Source organism: Triticum aestivum, chromosome 2D, assembly GCF_018294505.1.
Source record: "Triticum aestivum cultivar Chinese Spring chromosome 2D, IWGSC CS RefSeq v2.1, whole genome shotgun sequence".
Classification (NCBI taxonomy): Eukaryota; Viridiplantae; Streptophyta; class Magnoliopsida; order Poales; family Poaceae; genus Triticum; species Triticum aestivum.
In genome coordinates this window covers 43,069,113-43,078,615 of record NC_057799.1, presented here as the reverse complement: position 1 = coordinate 43,078,615, position 9,503 = coordinate 43,069,113, and positions in this window count along the sequence as shown.

Here is a 9,503-nt window from a genome sequence, read left to right as displayed (position 1 = left end):
TTACAAGGTTTATCATGAAGAGGGAGAATGCCGGCAGCTGGGATTCTGGGCTGGAAAAGGAGCAAATATTGGAAACCTATTCTGCACAGCTCCAAAAGTCCTGAAACTCCACGAAAGTCATTTTTGGAATTAATAAGAATTATTGAGCAAAGAAAGTACCAGAGGGGCCCCACACCCTGGCCACGAGGGTGGGGGCGCGCCCACCCCTACTGGGCGCGCCCCCTATCTCGTGGGCCCCCTGGTGGCCCTCCGGTGCCCATCTTCTGCTATGTGAAGTCTCTTACCCTGGAAAAAATCATAAGCAAGCTTACGGGACGAAACTCCGCCGCCACGAGGCGGAACCTTGGCGGAACCAATCTAGGGCTCCGGCGGAGCTGTTCTGCCGGGGAAACTTCCCTCCGGGAGGGGGAAATCATCACCATCGTCATCACCAACGATCCTCTCATCGGGAGGGGGTCAATCTCCATCAACATCTTCATCAACACCATCTCCTCTCAAACCCTAGTTCATCTCTTGTGTCAAAACCACAAATTGGTACCTGTGGGTTGCTAGTAGTGTTAATTACTCCTTGTAGTTGATGCTAATTGGTTTATCTGGTGGAAGATCATATGTTCCGATCCTTAATGCATATTAATACTCCTCTGATCATGAACATGAATATGCTTTGTGAGTAGTTACGTTTGTTCCTGAGGACATGGGTGAAGTCTTGCTATTAGTAGTCATGTGAATTTGGTATTCGTTCGATATTTTGATGAGATGTATGTTGTCTCTCCTCTAGTGGTGTTATGTGAACGTCGACTACATGACACTTCACCATTATTTGGGCCTAGAGGAAGGCATTGGGAAGTAATAAGTAGATGATGGGTTGCTAGAGTGACAGAAGCTTAAACCCTAGTTTATGCGTTGCTTCGTAAGGGGCTGATTTGGATCCACTAGTTTCATGCTATGGTTAGGTTTACCTTAATACTTCTTTTGTAGTTGCGGATGCTTGCAATAGGGGTTAATCATAAGTGGGATGCTTGTCCAAGAAAGGGCAGTACCCAAGCACCGGTCCACCCACATATCAAATTATCAAAGTAACGAACGCGAATCATATGAGCGTGATGAAAACTAGCTTGACGATAATTCCCATGTGTCCTCGGGAGCGCTTTTCTCATTATAAGAAATTGTCCAGGCTTGTCCTTTGCTACAAAAAGGATTGGGCCACCTTGCTGCACTTTATTTACTTTCATTGCTTGTTACCCATTACAAATTATCTTATCAGAAAACTATCTGTTACCTACAATTTCAGTGCTTGCAGAGAATACCTTACTGAAAACCGCTTATCATTTCCTTCTGCTTCTCGTTGGGTTCGACACTCTTACTTATCGAAAGAACTACGATAGATCCCCTATACTTGTGGGTCATCAAAAAGCATGTCACTTACCTCTTGAACTTGAACATAAGGCATATTGGGCTATTAAAGAGCTTAATTATGATTTTAAACTTGCCGGTGAGAAGAGGTTATTTGACATTAGCTCACTTGATGAATGGAGAACCCAAGCCTATGAGAATGCCAAACTGTTTAAAGAAAAAGTTAAAAGATGGCATGATAAAAGGATATAAAAGCGTGAGTTTAATGTAGGTGATTATGTTTTGCTATACGACTCTCATTTAAGATTTTTTGCAGGAAAACTTCTCACTAAATGGGAAGGCCCCTACGTTATTGAGGAGGTCTATCATTCCGGTGCCATAAAAATCAACAACTTCGAAGGTACAAACCCGAAGGTGGTGAACGGTCAAAGAATCAAACATTATATCTCAGGTAATCCCATAAATGTTGAAACCAATATTATTGAAACCGTAAACCCGGAGGAATACATAAGGGACAATTTCCAGAACGTTTCAGACTCCGAAAAGGAATAGGTACGTGGTACGGTAAGTAAACCGACTCCAAAACAGTTCTAATGGCAATTTTTCTCCGTTTTGGAATATTTAAGAAAATAGGAAAATAAGAGGCAGTCCGGGAAGGACACGAGGCTTCCACGAGGGTGGAGGGCGCGCCCTACCCCCTGGGCGCGCCCCCTGCCTCGTGGGCACCTCGTGTGCTCTCCGGACTCCGTTTTCTTGCACGATACTTCTTTCAGTCGGTAAAAATTCACTATATAATCTCCCGAAGGTTTTGACCATCGTATCACGCAAATATCCTCTGTCTTTGTTTCAAGTTGTTTTCTGCCGCAGATTAGAGCAGGATGTCTTCTCAAGAGTCGGTCGGGGAGAGCCGGGTGTCTCATCTGGCACCGAGACCAGGAGCAATCAGCGATGCTAACCACTTTGGGCCAGCAACAGAGGAACAGATGGAAGCCAACTTGAAAAGGATAGATGCCATGGAGGAGGATCAAGAAGTTACCTCTCGTTTTCGTGCTGGATTCACGATGGGGGAACTACAGAGCTCAGCTATTCCAAACTCGATCATCCCTTCCAATGTCAGATTTCTTTCTTATGAAAATATGACAAAGAGTGTTACTTGTTCTCCCGCAGCTATGCAACATCCTTGGGTGAAAGGAGCTTTAGCCGTTACGGGCAAACTCCATAAGGAAATAATGGACCTCAAGCATCAAGTCAATAAGCTCGAGGAAGAGAATCGTATCCTGATCACCACCTCCGAAGAAAGAGACATAATCACTTGGGTTATGGGCACTCCCCTTAGCAACTGCCAAGTTTCGGGGAGGTGCCCCGGTATCGTATCACCATCACACTCCTATCTTTACCGTTTTTCTTAGTTCGATCCTTTTGGTAATATCTTGATCTAGTAGAATAAAGCTTTAGTATGATCTAGTTGTGAGTTTTGCTTTATGATCCTTCTATGTAATCGAGTCCGTGAGCTATATATAATAAAGATTAGTGTTGAGTCAAGGGTTTGGTTATCATACTATGATCTTGAGGGAATAATAAGAAAAAGAAAGAGTAAAAAGAAATAAAGATATCATATGGATCTTATGGGGAGTAATGACTTCACATATAAAGAGTATGATGATTAAAAGTTGTTGAGAGTTGACAAACATAGTTTTGGTCATCGTTGCAATTAATAGGAAGTGATAAAGAAAGAGAGGTTCCACATATAAATATACTATCTTGGACATCTTTTATGATTGTGAGCACTCATTAAAATATGACATGCTAAAAGAGTTGATGTTGGACAAGGAAGACAACGTAATGGGTTATGTTTTCTTATATCTGAAATAAAGTATATTGTCATGGATCGTCCAACATGTTGAGCTTGCCTTTCCCTCTCATGCTAGCCAAATTCTTTGCACCAAGTAGAGATACTACTTGTGCTTCCGATTATCCTTAAACCCAGTTTTGCCATGAGAATCCACCATATCTACCTATGGATTGAGTAAAATCCTTCAAGTAAGTTGTCATTGTGCAAGCAATAAAAATTGCTCTCTAAATATGTATGATTTATTAGTGTGGGAGAAAATAAGCTTTATACGATCTTGTGATGTAGAAGCAATAAAAGTGACGGACTGCATAATAAAGGTCTATATCACAAGTGGCAATATAAAGTGACGTTCTTTCGCATTAAGATTTCGTGCATCCACCCTTAAAAGCACATGACAACCTCTGCTTCCCTCTACGAAGGGCCTATCTTTTATTCTTGTCATATGCCTTACACAAGAGTCATGGTGATCTTCACCTTTCCTTTTTACATTTTATACTATGGCAAGCACATTGTGTTGGAAAGATCCTGATATATATATCCAATTGGATGTAAGTTAGCATGAACTATTGTTGTTGACATTACCCTTGAGGTAAGAAGTTGGGAGGCAAAACTGTAAGCGCCTATCTTTCTCTGTGTCCGATTGAAACTCCATAACCATAAGTATTGCGTGAGTGTTAGCAGTTGTGAAAGACTAAATGATAGTTGAGTATGTGGACTTGCTGAAAAGCTCTTATATTGACTCTTTCCGATGTTATGTTAAATTGCAATTGCTTCAATGACCGAGATTATAGTTTGTTAGTTTTCAATAAAGTTTCCGATTCATACTTGACATTGTGAATAGATTGTTACTTGAGCATAAGAAATCATATGACAATATATATTTATGTTGCTGTTATAAGAATGATCATGATGCTCTCATGTCCGTATTTTATTTTATCGACACCTCTATCTCTAAACATGTGGACATATTTTTCGATTTCGGCTTTCGCTTGAGGACAAGCGAGGTCTAAGCTTGGGGGAGTTGATACGTCCATTTTGCATCATGCTTTGATATTGATATTTATTGCATTATGGGCTGTTATTACACATTATGTCACATTACTTATGCCTTTTCTCTCTTATTTTACAAGGTTTACATGAAGAGGGAGAATGCCGGCAGCTGGAATTCTGGGCTGGAAAAGGAGCAAATATTAGAGACCTATTCTGCGCAACTCCAAAAGTCCTGAAACTCCACAGAAGTCAGTTTTGGAATTTATAAAAAATATTGAGCGAAGAAAATACCAGAGGGGGCCCACACCCTGGCCACGAGGGTGGGGCGCGCCCTACCTCCCTGGGCGCGCCCCCTGCCTCGTGGGCCCCCTGGCAGGCCTCCGGTGACCATCTTCTGCTATATGAAGTCTTTTACCCTGGAAAAAATCATAAGCAAGCTTTCGGGAAGAAACTCCGCGGCCACGAGGCGGAACCTTGGCGGAACTAATCTAGGGCTCCGGCAGAGCTGTTCTGCCGGGGACACTTTCCTCCGGGAGGGGGAAATCATCATCATCGTCATCACCAACGATCCTCTCATCGGGAGGGGGTCAATCTCCATCAACATCTTCACCAGCACCAGCTCCTCTCAAAACCCTAGTTCATCTCTTGTATCCAATCTTGTATCAAAACCACAAATTGGTACCTGTGGGTTGCTAGTAGTGTTGATTACTCCTTGTAGTTGATGCTAATTGGTTTATTTGGTGGAAGATCATATGTTTAGATCCTTAATGCATATTAATACTCCTCTGATCATGAACATGAATATGATTTGTGAGTAGTTATGTTGTTCCTGAGGACATGGGAGAAGTCTTGCTATTAGTAGTCATGTGAATTTGGTATTCGTTCGATATTTTGATGAGATGTATGTTGTCTCTCCTCTAGTGGTGTTATGTGAACATCAACTACATGACACTTCACCATTGTTTGGGCCTAGAGGAAGGCATTGGGAAGTAATAAGTAGATGATGGGTTGCTAGAGTGACAAAAGCTTAAACCCTAGTTTATGCGTTGCTTCGTAAGGGGCTGATTTGGATCCATATGTTTCATCCTATGGTAAGGTTTACTTTAATACTTCTTTTGTAGTTGAGGATCCTAGCAATAGGAGTTAATCATAAGTGGGATGCTTGTCCAAGTAAGGACAGCGCCCAAGCACCGGTCCACCCACATATCAAATTATCAAAGTAACGAACGCGAATCATATGAGCGTGATGAAAACTAGCTTAACGATAATTCTCATGTGTCCTCGGGAGCGTTTTCCTTCATATAAGAAATTGTCCGGGCTTGTCCTTTGCTACAAAAAGGATTGGGCCATCTTGCTGCACCTTATTTACTTTGTTACTTGTTACCCGTTACAAATTACCTTATCACAAAACTATCTGTTACCGATAATTTCAGTGCTTGCAGAGAATACCTTACTGAAAACTGCTTGTCATTTCCTTCTGCTCCTCATCGGGTTCGACACTCTTACTTACCGAAAGGACTACGATAGATCCCCTATACCTGTGGGTCATCAGGGGTCACTCACACGCGCATGCAAAAGTTGGGTGCGTTTCGTCCATGTTGACATGTAGTCGCAGTACAAACCTTAGGTATCGGTTTGGGGGGACGGGCATCCACTAGGTGTTCCCTTTCGCAAAGCCATGAAAGGTCGCCATTTTTTTTCACATGCTACAGTGTGCCACACAAGTACGCTTGCAAAATTTCGCTATGTTTCGACACTCGATGCATTTACTATGATTTTCTCCGTGAAAATACCTAGAAAAGGTCTCCCGACGTGACGCAACTTCCGTTCGTACTCCGATTCCGTTGAAATTTGGCGTGGGAGACGGTGGGGGTCACTCACACGCGCACGCAAAAGTTGGGTGCGTGTCGTCCATGTTGACATGTAGTCGCAGTACAAACCTCAGGTATCAGTTTGGGGGGACGGGCATCCACTAGGTGTTCCCTTTCGCGAAGCCATGAAACGTCGCCATTTTTTTCACACGCTACAGTGTGGCACACAAGCACGCGTGCAAAATTTCGCTGCGTTTCGACACTCGATGCATTTACTACGATTTTCTCCGTGAAAATACCCAGAAAAGGTCTCCCGACGTGACGCAACTTCCGTTCGTACTCCGATTCCGTTGAAATTTGGCGTGGGAGATGGTGGGGTCACTCACACACACACGCAAAAGTTGGGTGCGTTTCGTCCATGTTGACATGTAGTCGCAGTACAAACCTCAGGTATCGGTTTGGGGGGACGGGCATCCACTAGGTGTTCCCTTTCGCAAAGCCATGAAACGTCGCCATTCTTTTCACATGCTACAGTGTGCCATACAAGCACGCCTGCAAAATTTCGCTACGTTTCGACACTCGATGCATTTACTACGATTTTCTCCGTGAAAATACCCAGAAAAGGTCTCCCGAAGTGACGCAACTTCCGTTCGTACTCCGATTCCGTTGAAATTTGGCGTGGGAGACGGTGGGGGTCACTCACACGCGCACGCAAAAGTTGGGTGTGTTTCGTCCATGTTGACATGTAGTCGCAGTACAAACCTCAGGTATCGGTTTGGGGGGGCGGGCATCCACTAGGTGTTCCCTTTCGCGAAGCTATGAAACGTCGCCATTTTTTTCACACGCTACAGTGTGGCACACAAGCACGCCTGCAAAATTTCGCTGCGTTTCGACACTCGATCCATTTACTACGATTTTCTCCGTGAAAATACCTAGAAAAGGTCTCCCGACGTGATGTAACTTTCGTTCGTACTCTGATTCCGTTGAAATTTGGCGTGGGAGACGGTGGGGGTCGCTCACACGCGCATGCAAAAGTTGGGTGCGTTTCTTCCATGTTGACATGTAGTCGCAGTACAAACCTCAGGTATCGGTTTGGGGGGACGGGCATCCACTAGGTGTTCCCTTTCGCAAAGCCATGAAACTTCGCCATTTTTTCACACGCTACAGTGTGCCACACAAGCACGCCTGCAAAATTTCGTTGCGTTTCGACACTCGATGCATTTACTAGGATTTTCTCCGTGAAAATACCCAGAAAAGGCTCCCGACGTGACGCAACTTCCGTTCGTACTCCGATTCCGTTGAAATTTGGCGTGGGAGACGGTGGGGGTCACTCACACGCGCACGCAAAAGTTGGGTGCGTTTTGTCCATGTTGACATGTAGTCGCGGTACAAACCTTAGGTATCGGTTTGGGGGGACGGGCATCCACTAGGTGTTCCCTTTCGCGAAGCCATGAAATGTCATCATTTTTTTCACACGCTACAGTGTGGCACACAAGCACGCCTGCAAAATTTCGCTGCGTTTCGACACTCGATGCATTTACTACGATTTTCTCAGTGAAAATACCTAGAAAAGGTCTCCCGACGTGACGCAACTTCCGTTCGTACTCCGATTCCGTTGAAATTTGGCATGGGAGACGGTGGGGGGTCACTCACACACGCACACAAAAGTTGGGTGCGTTTCGTCCATGTTGACATGTAGTCGCAGTACAAACCTCAGGTATCGGTTTGGGAGGACGGGCATCCACTAGGTGTTCCCTTTCGCAAAGCCATGAAACGTCACCATTTTTTTCACACGCTACAGTGTGCCACACAAGCACGCCTGCAAAATTTCGCTACGTTTCGACACTCGATGCATTTACTATGATTTTCTCCGTGAAAATACCCAGAAAAGATCTCCCGACGTGACGCAACTTCCGTTCGTACTCCGATTCCGTTGAAATTTGGCGTGGGAGACGGTGGGGGTCACTCACACACGCACGCAAAAGTTGGGTGCGTTTCGTCCATGTTGACATGTAGTCGCAGTACAAACCTCAGGTATCGGTTTGGGGGGACGGGCATCCACTAGGTGTTCCCTTTAGCAAAGCCATGAAACGTCGCCATTTCTTTTTCACACGCTACAGTGTGCCACACAAGCACGCCTGCAAAATTTCGCTGTGTTTCAACACTCGATGCATTTACTATGATTTTCTTCGTGAAAATACCCAGAAAAGGTCTCCCGACGTGACGCAACTTCCGTTCGTACTCCGATTCCGTTGAAATTTGGCGTGGGAGACGGTGGGGGTCACTCACACGCGCACGCAAAAGTTGGGTGCATTTCGTCCATGTTGACATGTAGTCGCAGTACAAACCTCGGGTATCGGTTTGGGGGGACGGGCATCCACTAGGTGTTCCCTTTCGCAAAGCTATGAAACGTCGCCATTTTTTCCACACGCTATAGTGTGCCACACAAGCACGCCTGCAAAATTTCGCTACGTTTCGACACTCGATGCATTTACTAAGATTTTTTTAATATGAGTTAGTGCATGAAAAACACAAAAATGCAATGATTTAATTTTTTTTAACAGCCGGCGCGCGCGGCGTATACGGCCGGGCTACAAAGGCGACCCACGGCGGCCAGTTGGGCGCCTTTTGCGGCGCAGACGCGAGGGCCCATGAAAGCAAAAATCCACGGCGGCCACCGCCCAACCTGCTAATTGTTTAGTCCCACATTGCTTTTGGACACGCTTATTCATCTGTTTAAACATTGTCCTCCGCGTACAGTGTTAAGTCCTTTAGTGTTGCGGCCTTTCCTCAGTAGAATAATGTGAATGATGCTCTGGCACTCCATAATCATGGAGTGTCACAGCAAAAATTCAAATTAATCTTCTGAGGTAAATCCATCAACACTACAAGATTTTTTTCCTTTTGTTTTTTAATATTTACAAATACAATACTCTTCAGACACATTATTTCATATTTACAAAAATAATAAAAAGTTCACCTACAGTGGCCATAAAAGGCGCGCGGGGCGACCCACGGCACGCACGGCCCAAAGGAGGCGCGGCCCACGGCGCGCACGGGCCAAGATGGGGCGGCCGGCCGTGTGTGCGCCCCTAGGGGCGCCAACCGCCCACAGTGCTGTATTTTTAGTCCCACATTGCTAGTTTTCATGACAACATCAAATCTTTAATCGTGGTGGCCATACCTCACTATGCTTATGCAGGTTCTGCTCTGTCACTCCACAATTATTGTGGACTGATATAGCATGACCTGTATAAGTGTTGTAAGGTATGACTATCCGCGCTTAAATATTTTTTGTACGCCCCGATGGAGGTTTTTTTGCATCCTTCAAATTTCGTAGGGTTTTTTTGCATGACCGGGTGTGACGCAACGTGCGTTTGGTGCACGAATTCGTTTAAATCTTGCGTGGGGTCCAAAATTATAAAAACAAATCATTATCATTGTTGACACAAATAACAATAGTAAAGTTTTCATATGAATAATTGAAATACTAAAGA